The 21,098-nt window shown below is 36.7% G+C and overlaps 1 protein-coding gene across 1 annotated transcript in view; it reads left to right on the forward strand.

Moving 5' to 3' along the window:
- The window catches only part of CSMD1 (CUB and Sushi multiple domains 1), a 2,075,474-nt gene that overhangs the window by 692,331 nt on the left and 1,362,045 nt on the right, over positions 1–21,098 (forward strand). The window lies entirely within an intron of this gene.

Below are 21,098 nucleotides of genomic sequence, written 5' to 3' on the forward strand. Positions count from 1 at the left end.
TGTTTTTTTTGCTGTTCTACCTGTTCTAACACATTGACACTAATACTTGCACTGTCACTAAATATGAAATCTTTTTTCTCACCTAAACACACTGACCCTAACGCTGCCACTAAATTATACTAACACTGCTACTAAGGGACACTACCACTAACTAACCAACATATACACGGTCAATAACTGACAATGGTACTAAGTGACCCCTATACTAACACTGCCACTGCCACTAACTGACACTTTCATTAACTGACACCATGCCACAAACACTGATGCTCACTAAGTTAGATCAAACCCTGGAGAAACAGCACTGGGTAGGTCATCTCACAGTAAATCACATTAGTGATCATTGTGATTGGCTAATCCCAGTGGTCACAGTGATCACATGATTGGATCCAGTTCTCTCAGCTCCAAATCATTAGTACACGACCTGGAGCTGTCCCTGACAACTTGATCTTAGTGCTGGGGGTGCAATTGAGTGTGCTTCGACCACAAACACAGAAGTACATATTGTATATGTAGTACTCAGGAATACAGTCCACTTCCTGGACCTTGCATATATGACTTATGTTGTAAAGCAATTAATTTTACAGTACTCAGTTAAGTATCAAATTGTTATGGATTTCTGTTCTTTTCACATTTCCTTTTTGAACTTTCTTATTAAATGAGTTCCCTTTGTTCTGAGTATGCTATCTGGTTGGCTGTTGCTGGTGTCGGTATTTTGAGATACTGACCTATTACAAGGTCAGAAAATTCAGAAAGAATTTCAGAACTATTCCTACTTGTTCAAAGTCAGTAGCTTTACAGTACAACGGTACTGTTCTAATGATTTTCCTATAATTGCAGTTTTCTTGTTTGCTTTGAGGTCTGTTTCTTGTGCGTGAGCCTGAATGTTTGCTAATTTTACCTTAATTTGGTACTGCAATTACACAGATATGGGTTTCATTAATTCTGTACTTTGTGCAGAATTAGCTTATTGTTATTGTTAGAGGTGCCTGCAATGACCCATTTGTTTTTCCACCCATTTGCCATTCATACATTTTTATGATTAATGAACCGCCATTGAACTATTGAGCTATGTCTTGCCAATACAATCAAGCTTATTTCATAAAGCACAATGAAGAACAATGATAACAGAGATTAATGATATCAATCAATCTACTATAATGAATATATTGCATACTTATAGGATTTGCATTGGTTTCCTCCATTATGTCCCCCATCAGGACACTGTTGTAATAAAACTGTTTCAGATGTAGGCGTCAACATTCATTTAGTAATGTCAACTGATGGAAGGTATTCTGTGGAGACTTTGGCAGATCAGCTACTGTTTAGACTGAGTTAGTTCTCCATGGTGAAATGGATTTAGTTCCCTTAACTCAAAACTAATAGATTCACCAGCATACAAAATGTTTTTATTAAAACTACTTGACATTTACAAACCCTTTGTAAAAGTTTACAGACAAATCTTAGACAATCTAAATCAGAAAGGTGGATTGATTCTCAAAGTTCACAGTGTGCAAAGTGCATCCACAGGAAGAAAAACTAAACTCACTCAAATCATATCATTTATTACTTCTGATTCTTTGCTATGAGATATTTTCACTTCATTATTGAAGTAATTCTATGGAGATCTATTAAATCTGAATGAACAAACTGCAATACTATATCTTGGGTATAGAGGCACTGCAAGCCTGCAGTTGTGTCCGTGTCCTTTAGAACAAGGAGATTGAGGGGAAAAATTACCCCTCTGTTGCTACACAAGCAGGGGCATACTTTATGAATAAATCATACATTTACTTTAATGGGCCTATTGATAAAAATTACAGTAAAATATGTTGCAATTTTGTAAATAGTTATAATAATCAGAAAAACAGTGTGGAAATTGCACATCAACATTACCAATAAAACTCTTGCCTGCATTACGTTAGTATGGATAATTAACCCCCTATGACTTAATTTGAATATTTTCCAAAGTTAATTCCCCTTCACAATTATTGTGATTAGCAATCAGTATTTTCTCTTAAGCCTGCGTGTTTGAGATACAGTATACACTGGCATCTTATGACAACATAATTGCTTCACACCTTACTGCAGCAGTTAAATGTTGATTCAGTGTTTGAAGTGTTCAATGAAAACAGATTTAGCAAATACTCTTTACTATCCCCGCGCACATAATTATCTATTGAAGTCAAATCAAACCTCACACACGCTAACAGAAAACAACATTGTTATTGTAATTGTGTGTCAATTGCTCAAATTAAAATCTGACACTTAAATCTGATTTAAATCAGACACTGCTACATCTTTCCAAATCAACTGTAAAATATATCTTTATGCTAACTCTATGCAAAATGCAGAAATTATATTTGTAACAAATGGTAGAGTACTGCAGTTTCATAGGATTAAAAGGACCTTTCCATTTAAAAATGATAGCAATAGCAATAAAGAGCAGGTACTCTCAAATGCATGAACGTGCTGTTCAATGACTTTTCACTTTAGACATTCTAAAATGAATACTCCTTCAAAGCTGCAGTGACACAGTAGGGATGGAGCAGTTGAAGGGATGGAATAGACTTGTCAGCTGAAGATTCTAGCAGTGACTAAACTGTTTTATTTATTTTAGGTACTGATATAGCGCTCTCAATTTACACAGCTCTTTACATATATATTGAAAATTCACATTAGTCCCTAACCCTCAAGGTGCATACAGTCTATACTATTTAACAAAAATGTGCCGCACTTCACTAAGAATGCTCAAAATAAATAAAAGTTAATGGGTGCAACCAGGTGCTGATATAGCTATTGGGTGACAAAAAAAGAAAAAATATGTGTGAACCAATTTCAATTTTCAAAACCAATATGTATATGCAAGTTATGAACAAAATACCAAAAATAATGTCCATATCAATATCAAAAGATATAATAAAAGAAAATTATATAAAGAAGTCCGTAAATATGTGTTTCTTCAATCATGCCAAGTTCCTTTTAAAATAAAATATCCGCGCTTCATAATTGATTTCTTATGTGAAAAAACTTGCATTTATTGTGCTCCCCCACCAGATGTACTCTCACCTCAGGTATATGACCAAACCGTTAAGTGAGATCATATCACGTTTGTGTCCCTTTAAATGGGCCAAAGTGGATGGGATGATATCCTGCTGTTTGGGGTCCTTCTCCTACTCAAACGATAGGCTCCCCTTCCACGGCGGTTAATATAGAGGAATAATCAAATCATAGTGTATTATCCTTTTAAAACCATTTTATTAATAAACTAATGCACTCACATGTACTCTGTATAAAAAAATGCTTTCTGCACAAAATGTGTCCTCCGGATGGTGAATATCCTAAAGTGTCCAGCTGGTGTCAGTATGGATCCCTCGAATGCCATGATGTGAAAGCCCCGACCCTCCCCCATATCTTTTGATATGGATATGGACATTATTTTTGGTATTTAGTCTTTTGTTCATAACGTGCATATGCGTATTGGTTTTGAAAATTTTATATTAGTTCACACACATTTTTTCTTTTTTTGTCACCCGATATCTATATCTATCAGCACCTGGTTGCACCCATTATATATTATTTATTTTGAGCATTCTTAGTGAAGCATGGCACATTTTTGTTAAATAGTATTGATTGGCACACTAGTAATAGTATGTGTTAGGTGCAGGCGATTCACAATTAGCACTTAGTATTAATTACCTTTCACATAGCAGCTCACAAGCTTTTACTTTTCATACAATCTATGACCCCTAACTCACATTCATACATACACATACTAGGGCCAATTTAGACAGGAGCTAATTAACCTACCAGCATGTCTTTGGAGTGTAGGAGGAAACCGGTCCTTTGATGCTGTACTGTGCTCATGACAGTATGTAAAAAAAAAACATTTATTTAATTTGAGGGGTATTTGTACTGTCCTGGCAATTTAAGGGCCTCAAGTAATTAGATCAGCTGTCAGTACATCAGGATTGATCAATTTTTAGTTTTTGGACGCTATAACTTTCACACAAACCATTTCTTATTCACTCATTGGGATTTTTTTTTTACCAAAGACATGTAGCAGAATACATTTTGGCTGAAATTCCTGAAGAAATTAGATTTTTTTTTTTTTATTTTGGATACATTTTATAACAAAGTAGAAAAAAAAATATATTTTTACATTTTAAATTTTGTTTGTATAATACAAAATAAAAAACCCAGTGATGGTCAAATACCACCAAAATTAATCTTTAGGGCTCATTCACACTTGACTAATTTCTAACTCTTGCCAAACGCCCCTATAACATTTGACAGGTGTTAAACAGGTGTTTGGGAGGCATTTTTAATGCTCCTCAAATGTTCCCCAAATGCTCCCCAAACACCCTATGCGCATTTTTGAGACGTTTGATAGGCATTTTCCAAGCGCTAAAACCGCACCATAAATGCCTATAATGAAGTTTCATGGTAATAACGCTCCGCAAATGCCTCGCAAACGCCCCGCAAATGCTTGCCAGGCGTTTGAGGTGCATCACCATAGACTTGAATGGGAGGCTTCAACTTCTCTTGACTTGACATGAGGCATCAATTTTGCCATGACACAACGCTAATGCTTCAGTGTGAACAGCACTGTGTGCTTCCATGTGTAGAATTTTCATAGGCGTTTGAGGAGCATTAAAAACGCTTCGCAAACGCCTGTCTAAGGTCTGCTAACAAAGCTAGTGTGAACGTAGCCTTATTTGTGTGAAAAAAAATATATAAATTTCATTTGTATACAGTGTTGCAATTACCAGTTAAAGTAGCTCAGTGCCAAATAACAAAAAATCGGCCTGGTCATGAAGGGGGTAAAACCTTCAGGAGATTAAGCGGTTAACTTGAAAAGGAAATGTATGCCGATGCTCTTTAGACAGTGAACACCATTTTTGTTATTTTCATTAAAATTATTCTATAGTTATTTTAGCACTTATCTCCACATCATACATACACACTAAATATTGCTGGTTTATAAATGGAAACCTTTTTTTTTCTTTCATTTGAAAGAGTCTATCATTTTTGATTATTTCTTTTTTTTTAATAGATAAAACAGAATTGTACATGGTGCTATAACATCTGTTTTGTGGAGAACCTTTTTGAGTCTTTTATTTGAAAGTATTAATGATTTTATCAGAGCATGCAAAAAGCTGTGAATGGGAGGATGTCTCTTGTATCTCGCTTGAAATGAATGTCACTTCTGAAAACAGAAGGCCATAAGAGCACAGCATTTCTTTGTGAAGTAGTTCTAAAAACATCAGTAGCTGTGCTGCAAGCAAGTGTTTGCAGCAAGAGGTCTCATTGATTAGATCACTTGAGGCGCTTTGAAAAGTTGTTTTCGGCAATGTATTCATTTGGGGGAAACATTTCCATTAAAAGCATAAGAGAAAAATAATTAAAACTAGTTTATAAACATATTTTTTATATGAAGTCCTACAGTATATTACACTTTAATGTTTATTTCTTTGAAATGTTTTACATTTGTATTTTTTCATATGTGTAATGGTAAATGTTACCTATACTGTACCAGCTTATATGTGAAAAGTTCAAAGGAGAAATCAGTCTGAATCCTAAATACATTTTCAACCCTGAATGCAGAAATGATATTTAGATATGGATTATTTGCTTTGGAGAAATTTTCTTATTAGCAAACCTTTCACATACATTATTAACCCCACGGGGAATTGGAAATGCTCTAAAAAATGTTACTGCACAAAAATTAATAATGACTGGCTTATTGATGGGAGACTACAAGTGGCCGCACTGACATTGCCCACTGTTTTAAATATCTAGGGGTTATGTTCAGGACAGTGGCGGACTGACAAGTCATGGGGCCCCTGGGCAATAGGGGATCATGGGGTCCATGTGTCCCTGCCCACACTCAAAGCACACCCACAAAAGCCTTTAAAAGGTACCAGGGGCATTTCATGGAGCCCCCTACTGACCCCGGGCCCTCGGGCAGTGCCCTAGTGCTCGAATGGTCAGTCCGCCCCTAGTTCAGGATAACTTTAGGAGTTAGTTTTAGGTTTAGGGATATGTTGGAGCAGCACAGTGGCTAAATGGTTAGCACTTTCGCCTGGCAGTACTAGGGTCGTCAGTTCTAATCCCAACCACAGCACCACCTGCCTGGAATTTACATGTTCTCCTTGTGCCTGCATGGGTTTCCTTCATGTACTCCGGTTTCCTCCCACTCTCCAAAGACATGCTGGTAGGTTAATTGGCTCCTGTCTAAATTGGCCCTAATATGTATGAATGTAAGTTAGGGACCTTAGATTGTTAGGGACTGATGTGAATTTACAGTATATGTAAAGCTCTGCGTAAAATTGACATTGCTATATAAGTACCTGTAATAAATAATGAAATGTTGGGTGTTGCCCTGAAGTTAAGGGTAAGTAAATTATATTTTTTCGGGTGTAATAAATGTTTTTCTCAGGTCTAATAAATTCCTCAGTTGTCATACAGTATATGTATAACATATATTGTAAAAATGATTCACTCCAAAATTCTAAGCATTTAATTTTTTTCGGATTTGGTAACTCTTATGGCAAAAAAACAAGCCAGTTTTCAGAGGGTCATAATTAATATACAGTACAGCCATTGCTAATCTCCTCCTGAAAATGCTACTTGCCAGACTGTAATCCTTTGCCTCTTTATGCAATACTCTCTAAGTCACAGAATGAATGGCTCTGGAATTCCACACTTGTTCCAGGTCAGTAGTTCCGAGAGTCAGAGGACTAACATAACAATCAGGTTAAGTGGCATTTTTTAAAAGAAGGTCATCAGCAGTAAGACAGGTTACCTTTAATTCACCCATCATAAAACTATTGCTGATTGAAAAAATAGACATGAAACAGACCACTACAAAAGAAGTGTGTCTATGTTTACCTGTCTCATCCATTAAATCTTTGCTCTCTTGTCACGCAAACCTGTGGTAGAATCCTCACATCAATATCACTTGGGGGTGTTGTGGAGTGATTAAGGGTCTGACAGATGGAACAAAAAGGGATGCACACATTAGACATCTGGAAGCATGTCAGATATGAAGATCCGCCAGTGGCTTTGCTCTGCAAAAGAGCAAAGATTTGAGCAATGGAAGCAAGTCCTATGAAGACTGACAGTCTTCTTTTTAAGAACTAGTTTTAAAAATCCTTTAAATCTGCCACTTTACTAGGGATGAGCCAAACTTACCTAGGCTTGGTTTGAGGTGGGTTTGGAGAACATCACTGTGCACGGGTGCCAAATCAGAACATATTTAGAGTCAATGGGAGCAAAATATTAAAAAAAGTAATGGCCATTTTCAAAGTTAATAGGCAAGAAAGATAGTTTGGTTCCCATAAAAATACACACCAGACCCTTATCATTGATGAGGATCTGGTGTGGATGTTAGGGGGACCCCAATAAAAAAAAAAAAAAGCATGAGACCCCCCAATATTTTTTTGTAATCTTTAGGATCTTAAAACTTTATTTTTATAGATTATAACTGTGACATTGTACCTATACTTGACATCAGTGCCCAGAGCAGGTACATACTATACTGCACATCAGTAAATGAAGTTGAATATAAAACTGGACAAAAGCATAAAAGGAAATGTAAGAGAAGTGAGGATGATAAAATAATGTGAGGTGGTGCACAATTTTACACTGTACCATAGAACATGTAAAAGAAAGAAGTCTTTGTAATACAGTCAGACTATTCTCAGTATGGGTAGAATATTTAAACTTGCTCTATCAGGCTTTGCCAATTCCTTATTTTTCATTGTTGCTTTCATGTATTAATCTTCGCTACAATTATGTAGTTACCCTGATTGTAAGTAATAAGGATGCATCTACATTATGCTACACTTGCTATCCTAAATGTTCTGCCTTTTGTCCTTAAAAACCACTTAGGGCTCATTCACATTATAACACATGCATTAATGCTTTCATAATGTGCATGCACTGGCATGTGATTTTACATTGCATTGATCTACATTGCAGTATAGTTTTAACATGTATTGCAGTGCACCTCATTTTTACATTTTTGTTCTTATATTTACTTCAATTATTTAATGGCATACAAATGCAACCTGTCCTATTTTCCAGTGTACACCAATGCAAGGCATTGGTGTGAGCTGACACCTTAGAAGATCAGGCTTCTGAGACCTAACACCTTTGCTACCCTAGAGATTTGTAGTAGCTCAGTTGTGGTTAATCTCTGGACAGTTGGTCAAACTGTTTCCTATTATGTTAGTTACCCAATTAGAATTTAGTAGTGCCTAGTGGTGCATGAGTATTGGGAAAAGTCCAATAGTATGTACATTCCATCCTAAGGATGATGGTTGCAGGAAGAGGAAAATTTCTAACACTACAGGGCTAGAAGGACTTACAAGCATTTCTATGCAATAGCTTTTTTAATAATACCAGTTTATAGCCCTTAAATGTGGTGGCTGCATTAGTTTTCTTTTTTTTTTATCACTTTTTCTTTTATTTTAACCTGGTAATCTTATTTAATATTTGACAAATTATTGTTAACTTGTATGTTTTATAATAAACTTGTTGCCCTAAATTTTTTAGTTAATTATGTCACCCTAGGACTACATAACACAGAGTTAGAACTACTGCTCATGTGTAGCAATGGTTTCATTCCTCAGAGGATTGCGAATAGGCAGGTAAGTGTAATATATTGCCGAAAAGATATTTCATCACTAGACAATGTTGAAAGGCAGCTGGTGCCAAAATAATTTATTATACAATTAATAATTTTTAATTTAAAGAGTAACTCCACTTTTTTTGAGATAAAAATATTCCCTTCTAGACAATCTATGTACATCGCATGGATTTTAACAAACTTTGTTGCAGATTCCACCCTTATGTTATTAAGAAAAAATAGCTGTTTGTTTGTCTGTGAGCATGTGCAGAGTGAATCTGTATGGGAGTTACTTCATAATTATCGATCAGCTGCAGGGCTCTAATGAGAAAACTGCAGGGTCTGCATCCATTTAGACATGATTTCGCTTTGGGAGTATCTCACAAAAAATTATATTTTTGTTGCAAGGGATTTTGCAAAATCTGACTTGAATCTGACTGAAGACTTCTGGGAAAATCAGCGAGCCAATCACACAAGCAAGGAATAACTTTCTGTGGGGGGCATTCTGTACACCATCTGTGTACAGAATGACTCCAGGTAGCCATATTGCATTGCATTTGCACAGGAAATTACAGCACTGCGGACTGAAAAGGAAAGATAATTTTTAATACAATTCTAATACAATATGAATTGTATTACAATTGTATATGCTATATTGCGAATTTGGTCTTTTTTCCCAGCATATTATTATTATTATTATACAGTATTTATATAGCGCCAAAAGGTTTGCTCAGCACTGTACATTATAGTGGGGGACAATACAGTAGCAAAACAATACACAAGGGGTTCGAGGGCCCTATGTATATAACTAATAATAAAAATAACTAAGTATTTAGTGTTTGACTTTTGCCTTATAGTTTTTCCTACAGATTTTGGAAACAAATATGTTTTAATGCCATAATTCAAAGCCCATTGTAAACAGAGAAAAAACAATGTGTCATTACAAATGCATTTCTCTGTCTGGGATGACTAATGCAGTAACACATACAGTATGTTCTCATATGTCTGCAGACTCTATTTTACTTTTATGATCAAAGTATAATGTAACACAGCAGCAGGACATGTGACTTACGTGCTGCACTGTGACTTATTGTAGGTAATGCAGTCCTTGCTTACTAGACATATGCGTTTTGTTTCATTCTGATTTGCTTTTTAGATGAAAATTTCATTTTCAGAGATTCAGATGCATACAAATTCTCGAATGGACATAGTAACGAATGTCAACGAATCAGAAAGTTATAATGAAATTGGGACAACATAACAAATGTGATGAAACTAAATACTTCAGTGAACGAATGAATCTCAAATTAAATTAAAATTTCCAGCTTACACATGTTTAGTGCTTACCATAGGGGTCACAGCTGGTTGAAGTTATCATGGACATGTGTACTGTTTCATTATGTGCATGGGGCAGGGAGATGTTTATGAAGATGCATCCCCTTTTCCCATGCAATGATTATGATTGCATGTTGACATAAACCATATACTTTCATGCTTCTGCCTTTTGTTTCAATATACACTGCTCAAAATAATTAAAGGAACAATTTTTAATAAGAGTATAGCATCAAATCAATTAAATGCCTGGGATATTGATCTGGTCAGTTAAATAGCAGAGGGGGTTGTTAATCAGTTTCAGCTGCTTTGGTGTTAATGAAATTAACAGGTGCACTAGATGGGCAACAATGAAATGACTCCCAAAACAGGAATGGTTTTACAGGTGGAGGATACTAACTTTTTTCCCTACTCATCTTTTCTGACTCTTTTTACTAGTTTTGCATTTGGCCTGGGGTCAGTGTCACTACTGGTAGCATGAGGCAATACCTGGAAGCTACAGAGGTTGTAACACAATCCAACTCCTCTAGGATGGCATATCAATGTGCCATTGCCAGATGGTTTGCTGTGTCCCCCAGAACAGTCTCAAGAGCATGGAGGAGATTCAAGCAGACATGCAGTTACTCTAGGAGAGCTGGAGAGGGCCGTAGAAGGTCCTTAACCCATCAGCAGGACCGGTACCTGCTCCTTTGTGCAAGGAGGAACAGGATGAGCACTGCCAGAGCCCTACAAAATGACCTCCAGCAGGCCACTGGTGCAAATGTCTCTGACCAAACCATCAGAAACATATTTCATGAGGGTGGCCTGAGGTCTCGGTGTTCTCTAGTGGGCCCTGTGCTCACTGTCCGGCATCATAGAGCTCAAATGGCATTTGCCATTGAACACCAGAATTGGCAGGTCCACCACTGACCCCCTGTGCTTTTCACAGATGGGAGCAGGTTCACGCTAAGTACATATGACGGATGTGAAAGGGTCTGAAGAAGCAATGGAGAACGTTATGCTGCTTAACATCGTTCAGCATGACTTTTTTTGTGGTGGGTAGGTGATGGTCTGGGGAGGCATATCTTTGAAGGGTTGCACAGACCTCTACAGGCTAGACAATGGCACCCTGACTGCCAATAGGTATCGGAATGAAATCCTTGGACCCCTTGTCAGACCCTACACTGGTGCAGTGGGTCCTGGGTTCCTCCTGGTGCATGGCAATGCCTAGCCTCCTGTGGTGAGAGTATGCAGGCAGTTCCTGGAGGATGAAGGAATTGATACCATTGAATGGCCCCCACTCTTGCCTGACCTAAATTCAATAGAACACCTCTGGGCTATTATGTTTTGGTCTATCCGACACCGCCAGGCTGCACCTCTGTCCAGGAGCTCCGTGATGCCCTGGTCCAGATCTGGGAGGAAATACCCCAGGACACCATCCATTGTCTCATTAGATGCATGCCCTGACTTTGTCAGGTATGCATAAAAGCACATGGGGGTCATACAAACTACTGAGTACCGTTTTGAGTTGCTGCAATAAAATTTCAGCAAAATGGACTAGCCTGCTGCATAATTTTTTCACTTTGATGTTCATTTGGGTGTCTTTTGAATTCAGTCCACTTTAGGTTGATGATTTTTATTTCCTTCAAACAATGGGAGATCCGTACATTCCTAACACATTACCCAATCCATATCAGTAGAGATATCCAGCATGATATTTTTCCCTATTGAGATCTAATGTGTTTTCAAAGTGTTCTAATTTTTTTGAGCAGTGTATATCCCCATTTTTTTTTTGTTTTGTTTTGCTTTTTTTCCACTATACTGCATACAATTTAAATAATGATGATTTTTAAAGAAAAATAAAGATATTTGCTGAAGCAGGCTTTGCAAGTAGCACTATAATCAGGTAACATATGAGTCAGGAAATATACATTAACAGGAAATATATATTCTAGCTTTATGAAAATGTAATTGATTTGATCATATGATCCTTTCAGAAAAACACTGAACTACTCAATGATTGCTTACAGTAATTTCATTATTACTAGAAAAACGAAATATTGTAAACAATATGTAGGGGAGATGAAGATGTGAAGTTGATTCCATTATTTTAAATGTAGCCATAATTTGTTCATGAATATTGTTTATTTTGGTTATCTGAAACTGTATATCACAAACTATAACCGCAGCAAAGTAGAACAAAGCAGTCATAAAAATGAAAAGCTTTTGTCAAAATGTATATTTCCTATTAAGGATTGTGTGATAAAGAGGGTATGTGTTTTCAAACCTGATTTTTTAAATACACAAATTTATTTTTTCATTCTAAATATGGAAGGTTGATTTAAAGATAACATGAACTTCTTATAAAGGTTAGGCTGATGAAGAGGGTGTGTCTTTTAAAAAGCTAATTTTGAGGAAAAAAAATGATCAATTCAATTCCTAATTTGGGAGACACTTTACTTTGTTCATTTTACATAATTTATAGGCAACATTATCGCAACACACAGAAGAGTAGCACATAAATGTCAAGTGACTCAGAGATATTTTACAGTATTAGAAAGATTTTGAAGGACATATTTTTCAGAAATTGAAGGACTTCATTCTCTCTGATTTTGAAAACTAAGCATTTATTTCATGAACACTATTGAGCAGCCCAGGGCTGTTTTAGTTTATTATTCTTTCACTCTCTATGCTCTGCCATTGCTTTGTTTTAAAGCCAACTGCTAGTAGTCCTGTGCTGTTGTGATGGAGTTCAGTTAAAGAGCAATTAGCTCAGAATCAGCAGGGCTGAAAACTCACACTGCGAGTATTGAAAGTTCATGAGCTAATCCTCAAGGGAAACAACACAAATATTACAGTAGATTTTCTTATTGCAAAGCACAGCTAACCCCTGGTACTTGTAGATTGCACTAAATCAAACACGTTGTTTTTCAGCTATAGCTTGAAGCAGGAAAAAAATTAAAGATGACACAAGGTATAAACTAATTGGGATGTGTTGTAATAAATAATGGATGCACTCACTGCATGACGATAGATACACATGTTGTTCATGTCACTATGGAATTTCTTCAACAAGTGTAGATAGTGTCAGCTATGATAGCCCCTCTGGTAAAAGGAGATTTCATTTTTCTTGGACAGACTGTATGGAGTTTGTTGAACATTATTGCTGCTCTCTGATAAAAGTGTACAACAGTTACCGTCTAAATATTAATTCCTAAACTTATTGCAGGTATATTGGTTCTCCAGATCTTTAGTATCTGATACTGTATCATGACTCCATCCAACAATACATATATCTCTGTTTTACAGTTCATTTCTCCCAATTCAATTACCTAGGACAAAATAAGCCAATACAAAGTTGTTTTTAGTGTATTCCTATAACCCAAGATAATAGTAGAATATTGCAGACAATGTACCCAATTCTTTTTCATTTTTTTAGTAAAAAAAGGTAAGGACAACATGGCAGCTATATGCTGTCATTATATATTTAGCACTATTAAGACTAAGTTAAAATACAATTAAAAATAAAAAGAGTGCTCAGTAAAATGTGATAGAGATTTTGTGTATGGATACATAAAAGCCCCAGTCTTAAAGCGGAGCTCCACCCAGAAGGGGAAGTTCCGCTTTAAGGACTGCTCCCCCGCTCCCCATTAAGGATTGGCATGTTTGGGGAGCGGGTACCCAAATTTGACAGGTACCCGCTCCCACTTTTGGTCCGATCGCCTAGGTGATCGTAAGCAGAAGGTGTCCTCCCTCCCTCCCTGTAGTCTTTTAGGACATGGGACAGGTCCCAGAAGACTACAGGACCATTCATGAAGTTCAGCGCTAATCACACATATTTTTGTAGCTGCTGACTTTTTTTTTTTTTGATAGGTTGAGTGGAACTCCACTTTAAGTTTCAAAAAAGATGCAGGCTGGCAATTTCGTTATACCAATTGTTAAGAACAAATTATCCTTGCATAATAATTTCAAAGTAAATCTGTATTTTGCCCATTAAAAGCACAGTATTTCTATTGTAAGATACATTCTACCCATTCCCTTGAATCTTTGAAAACAACTCCAAGTACTTCTGGGCATTTCCCCTTTCCCTTCCACAAAGCAGTATTTAGTGTCTCATAGCCAACTGACAAGCCTGAGAGCTGTCATATGGGAATGTGAAGAATCATATTTAATTTTGTGTAACTGCAACTCAGACTTGAGTTGGAACTTACATGAGGATTGTGTGGGGCACTGTCATGGGGAGCAAATGCATAGTGAGTAGTGCCAGTAAGTAGTACGTAGCCTGCTACCAAACTGTTACTATGCACCAAATGGTTAAATATCCAGTTTGTATTAAACTGTTTTGCTGGTACTTGAAGGTTTCGCAAAAATGTGCACATTATGGCAGATGTACCTGCCAAAGCGCGTCCTTTTATCAGTGCAACAGTCTCCCACATCACTGCTGTTGCCATATTTGCCCAGTCTTCTTCTGGGTTTCAGCCTTTTTAGCCATTATAATTGGCTGGGCCAGGATGACGTACAGTAACTCCTGCTCATGCACATGGGAATAACCTTCTTATCCTGGGCTAAAAGGCATACGGAGAATATACACGTATCTGCATGTGATAACAAATTAGTCTTGCCACAGTATGTTACATATGAGAATTCCTGTTCATAAGAGGTGGTGGCCCATTTGTGTTGCTGCAAGATTTAATTTGTTTTTATGAAAAATAGTTTAAATATATAATTCATTATTGGAGTTCAAACACCCCTACAGAAACTATATGCATTCGTGATCTTACCACTTAGCAATCTATTTAATTAAAATGGCTGACCTACACAGAAAAGATTGCAGATAGGAAAAACATAGTATTTTGATCATTTCCTTTCAATGGGGGAGATTTACTAAAATTTCAAGCTGAAGATAGAAGCTGAATGGCTACATGCACAGCTGCACCAGATTTTGAGTTCTCCAGTTTTAGTAAATCTCCCCCAATATGTGTTTAAGGGCAGTCTGTTTAGAAAAATGTTTGTTTTAAATGGACAGATACAGTACATACTGTATATCATAACAGGATAGAGTTCTAAAGGTTTGTGAATTATTACGTGATCACCCTTAACCCCAGGTTCTAAATACAAAATCCATTTTTTAAAAAAGCACAAAAAAAATGACGACCTGAACAGGGGCGCACTGACAACTCATGGGGCCCCCGAACAATAGGGGATCATTGGGCCCCTGTGTCCTTGCCCAAACTCAAAAAAGCCTATGAAAAAGTTACCAAGGGCATCTCAAGGGGCCCCCTACTGACCCCGGGCCCTCGGGCAGTGCTTGAGTTTCCAAATGGTCAGTCCGCCCTGGCTCCTGAAACAAAATGACAATAAAAATACATTAATGCTTACATTGCAGGAAAAAAAAATCAATTCCCTTTTATATAGAGGTACATGTACATATAAGATTTTCCAGACTGAGATACAACATGTTCATGGCGCAATCTACTTCATTGGTAAAAATGTTCATTCATGTTAAATTCAGTTCACCCAGGCTGACTTAAAAAATTATAGTGTGGATGCTATGAGAATTAATTTCATAAAGATAATGTACACATATACTTGTATTATTCAATGATCAAATATACTGTACCATCTGCTAGTGATATCACCCAGGCCTGCAGTTAATCAGAGGGCATGTGTGCCCTGTGGGGACATACCTTCACATGGAGCTTTTTATTAGAGAGGCCACATATTGTTCTTGGGACAGCAAGTAAGAATCGATTAACCTTCACTTTGAGATTAGGATCCAAAAAAGGCCACTGCAGCTGGAGGCTTCTTGTATACGTTATTACTATATGTTCCTTCGGGACAGATTCTTTAAAACAAACGAATGATGAGATATTTTTAGTTCAGTTATTAGAAGAAAATGAATATTGTATGACTTAAGCAAGAGAAATCTAACATATGTGACAGAGGGACAGTAATATGCAGAGTCTGCTGATATTTTACAGGTGACCACAACCCATCATCCGCCATCACAATATATTATTGACTAAAGTATATTTTAGAAAACTGCACCTCTAGTTCATTAATTTTTTTTTTTTTTTGTGTTTAGAGATGTGCTTTTTGCAATAATTCCTGTAATATATTTATGATGTTGGAAAGAGCAACAGGTTAAGAGGAGATAGGACCAAATGAAACACTTAGTCTATATCTGTTCACTCATGCTTTTTTCTTCTTTCCTGTTAGTGTCTTTTCAGTGGCAGCTGTAAACATTTTGGAAACAATTACTTTCTATCCTAATGACAATGGTTACTAGGTAAAATAAAAAGAGCAAATCTCCACACCAGGGGCTCAGACAACAAACAAATCTGAGAGGTTGTAACTCTTTCCTATAGTATATTAAAAAAAAAAGTTTAACTGTGGATATTCTTTAAACCTTGTAGTGTGCTATTATCTTTATCTAACTCTTCAGTTATAGTTTATTTTGTTCTCTCTTATTCTTCTGGACACTTCTGCAATCTTCCAGATAAACCTAGTAGTAGGATAGAGGTAAAAGAGAGCTACTTAAGTCGGCCTTAGGCGATTTGAATCTTGGCTGGCTCAACAGAAACCGACCAAGATTTGGACCATGTATAGGCAGGTTGAATGTACCCAAGTTGACTGAGCGGTCTACAACTAGCTTGTGGGATTTTGAATGCAATTATCACTAGCGGCTGTAAAGGCTGCTAGCAATAATAATTGTCTTCTCCTGGTGGGGATGGCTCCCCCCCCCCTTGCCAGGAGAATACAATGGCTCGGTAGGAGGGATTCCCATGTCATCCCTGACTGTGGTTGCAGGAAAGAAATTTGCACCGTCTCAAGATCGCCTTAAGCCTAGTACATACGGGCAGCATTCTGTAGCTGATCCTACAGAAGCCATCCATCAAAGGGGCAAGACTGGAGTGTTCGGGTGGGGAGGACACAATAGCACAGTGGGGTAGATTGCTGTACTAACATCCGATAGTTGGTACAGCGGCTCCTCCTGAGCTGTCAGGTTTTTTTTTTCATTCAGCCTGCTGGGTTAAACTAAAAAATAAAGAAAAACTGGTAGTGTGTACCAAGCTTTAGAGGATTAGAAATAAATTCTGTATATGAAGTAAAATGCAACCTTCTAATCATTCTAATGTGGACTATTCTTTTACCCTTTTGTTTTTCTTTAGATAACAGTATAAAATACTATTTGTAAAGAAAGTTAAGTTTACATCATCTCTTTTTATTTGTCTTTGATCTATTTGGGTTTGCAGAGCACATTTATTTTCTTTGAACCTTTTAGTAAAGGTTTCTCCTTTAGCAAAGTGGTTAAACAATATCCCTTCTTAACTTTGTTTTTTGTGTTTTTTTTTGTTTTTTTTATTTTGCCTTAGTGATCAGTGTATGAAAATGCTGCCCTGATGCCATTCTATTTCAAATAATGTTTAGCAACATTATCAGCATTCTTGTTTTTGCTTATTACTGTTTACTCTATCATTAAAGATGTAATAGTTCCAACATAATTTCCAGTTTCTTTGTTCATTTGTTCTTGTCAATGTCATGTAGGACAGACTGTAGAAAACAAAATTATAGCAAGCGTGATTGTGTTTCAGGAAATGGACATCCAAAGGTGGTTTGTCTTAAGGTTCAATATCAGAAAGGTCACCGTTCCTGCTTCATGGCAGTATATTCAGCCAATCCCCTTGAGAAACAGTCCAATAATATATAGTAAATGAATGTTGTGAGCGGCGGTTTATTTCCAGTTCATTCAATTGAATTATTTCCTGTTGGATTTATCCCTTCATAGTGCAAGCTGGCAGTATTTAGTCTTTCTTTGTGCTGTTATCCTCAAATATGGAAACAACCTGAAACTGATTAATTGTGCCAGCCTGCTTTTTTGGGTTTCTGTACTACCTAGACCTGTGTTCACTACAAAACAAATCTCAGTGGCTTACCCTGCAGCTCTTAAATTTTGATTTATGAATCCTTTCACCAAGCTAATTCCAATTTATTTGTCTTTGGAGCCCTGAGTGAAGATGCTTTGTGCTTGATCCGCACAGCCAACTGGCACTTTTTTTCATCCAGATGCTAGACATTTAGATAGAAGACAAATGCTTTAATTGGCATATTTCATCACTGTCACTCGTTGCGCCTACATAATTGCCCCACAGAAATCTTTACACACTGTGAAGAGGCTGAGGAAAATCCTTGTAGCTAGTCTGAAACTGATAACTGTCTGCCATCGAACATTTTAAGCAGATGAGATAAGTGACAAGATTGATGTTCTTTGTTTCAAGAGGAATAACTTTTTTTTTTTTTAATGTAGCTTACTCCTGAACTTAGTCTTTGTTGTAGGGTTACCATTTTTTTTTTCAATTAATTGGTGAACTAGTGCTGGATATAGCTTAAATGAGCTATGTGACAGTGCACAGTCCTTTCTGGTTCATATTTTTTCTTAGTTTGATCTTGAAGGAATTAGATAAAACAAAACAAAAATAAAAATAACAACTACTCTCAAAATCTATGATATACTGCTTGTCCGCTGTGATAATAAATTATTAACAAAAAGCAATAGTTTGCCAGAAAAATCAAATAGATATAAATATGACACAAGGGAAGAAAACATGAACAAACAGGTACATTGCTTTTATTCATTTTTAAACATTTCACTTTTGAATATATCTATATATTATGTTTATGCATAATTTAACCTTGATTTGCCCATGGGGGAACAAAACAACATGCTCGCTGATCTATTCTCTTCTTCAGTAGCACATATAACGTTTTTCTTTACTTCTCCACCACTTATTTAAGCATCTGAGAGAGGAAGCCTTTTGTAAAATCCAAGGTGCACAACAGCTAGGGTTGGGTGAGTTATCTATATCTTCAGACTCCCCTACTACATGGAGCCATGTGAATCAGAAATCCAGGAAGGGGGAAGGGGATAGCAGTGAGGCAAAGGACTTATGTACCTACATACAGTCTGCACACACCTTCCCCTGTTATTGATCATTTCCCTGTTTGAAATCAATCTTTCTCGTCTTACATTGATAGAAATGTTGATTCTTATTTTATAATTATTACACCAAGATATGACCAAAACAGTCTATTCAAGAGTTTGATGATAGAATGAAGAAACCTAAAGAGAATATAGCATGCAGAGACCAAAATGGGAACATTTTCTACAGCACATAATATCTTGATTGATGCACATAATGAACAAGATGCAGATATTACAAGGCTGAGGTGTGTATTAGCTGATTTAGATTATCACTCTAGACACAACTATAAAACAATTCTGGGATATTTTAGAGGTTATCCCTCAGTCTAAACTTCACCTGTTTACGCAGCAACTTATGCAATACCTGCTCCTTGATGCAAAGGACTAGTTATCCATAAGGCCCTTAGCATTCCTAAATTGAAGTTCTTATCCAAACAAACCCCTAGAGATGTATATTTCTACCATGTTAGAGAAGCAACTATTGCAGCAGGCAGAAAAAAATTCTTCACTCCCAGGGAAATTTGACATTTCTATTTGCTGACCTTTCACAACACACCAAACTGAGCAGGAAAGCAATGCTACCTAAAGCAAAAGCTCTCTGCAATAATATTGTTTACAAGTGGGGCTACCAAACATCTGATTAACAGCTAACGCAAAGCTTTTGTAATTTCTAATCCTAATACTGGTTTAAAACTACTAAAAGATTGGAGAATACTATCTGTAAATTACTTTACCCAGGACAAATCATCACTGACCGAAGTACAGTGAGGCTGGACTTGACCTACAACATTGGTCACTAATTTAGGAAGGCTTTTGATTACCTCACCAGGCAGACACACTAGATAGTGCTGTTGGACTTATGTTTACTACAATCCTTTATATCACCTATTATCTTACTACTCCATATGGTCAGCAGCAACTGCCGAATGTTCTGAGTTCTGATGTTCTGATTTCAATTTTCTGACTTTTTTTTATTAAGGTTTGTTACCTGTCTTGTTTACTGAATATTATTTGCTCACATGAGATAATTCTCTCTATTGATGCCACAATTCACAATGAAGAATGGGACCACACATTACCAACATGCCTATCCTCATATAGTGCTGTCATTTTATACAGTGCTTTACATATATTGTAAATTCACATCAGTACATCAATCCCTAACCAACAAGGGCCTTACAATCTAAGGTCCCTAACTCACATTCATACATACTGAGGTGAATTTGGACAGGAGCTAATTAACCTACCAGCATGTCTTTGAGGTTTGGGAGGAAACCACAAGCACAGGGAGAACATATAAATTCCACACAGGTAGTGCCATGGTTGGGATTCCAACCAAGGACCCTAGTGCTGCTAGGTGGAAATGCTAACCACTTAGCCACTGTGCTGTTCATTACTGTCTGGTCTTCTTAGTTTATAAGGTACTCTCTTATTTTTACTGACATTCTGAAACTGCTTATACACAGTTTTCATTGACAATATGCCCTTTAAAATAATCTTTATTAACATGAAAGGCCTTAACGAGCCTCATAAATGATTAGCCTTACTTAATGATTACCATTGGATCAAAGTGTATTTATTTATCCCAGAGGCCTTTTTTTGAAGTCTGAATTAAATGCCACACATTTCACCCAATTAATTACCAAAACTTTCCAAACCACAAGCCCATACTCTTTTATAGTATACAATATGGTCTACCGTGGAGAGACTGCACTTTCCATGTGGCAATTCAAGAACCTGCCCTCAAAAGGATAGCGGAGGTCACCTTTTCAAGTTTCCCTACTGTTCAAGCCACTACTAACAACTGAATTGTACCCTCCTTTTACTAAAATATTATATTGCCATTATAATGTCTACCTTTCTTTATTAAAGTCAATGGGAGATTGTGGGGATTATCACTATCCGTGACCTAAATGATGGCTGCAATCTAAAATAAGTCTCAAAAAGCAGAAAGCTAGACACCTACAAGTTCCTTAGAATTTGTCACCTGCGTAACGCAACCTCTTGAGCTGTTATATATTGTGAATTCTACTGTTTATAACTATTTGAAAAATACCACTGAAAACTATAGAGGGATTACTTTGTTTTATAATTTATCTGAAGGCAGCAAACTGTTCATAAAACCCATACTGTGATCAAATGGGAACAGGAAAATCACACTGCTCTCAC

Source organism: Staurois parvus, unplaced genomic scaffold (assembly GCF_062004578.1).
Source record: "Staurois parvus isolate SC_StPar_1 unplaced genomic scaffold, SC_StPar_1.0 ptg000226l, whole genome shotgun sequence".
Lineage (NCBI taxonomy): Eukaryota > Metazoa > Chordata > Amphibia > Anura > Ranidae > Staurois > Staurois parvus.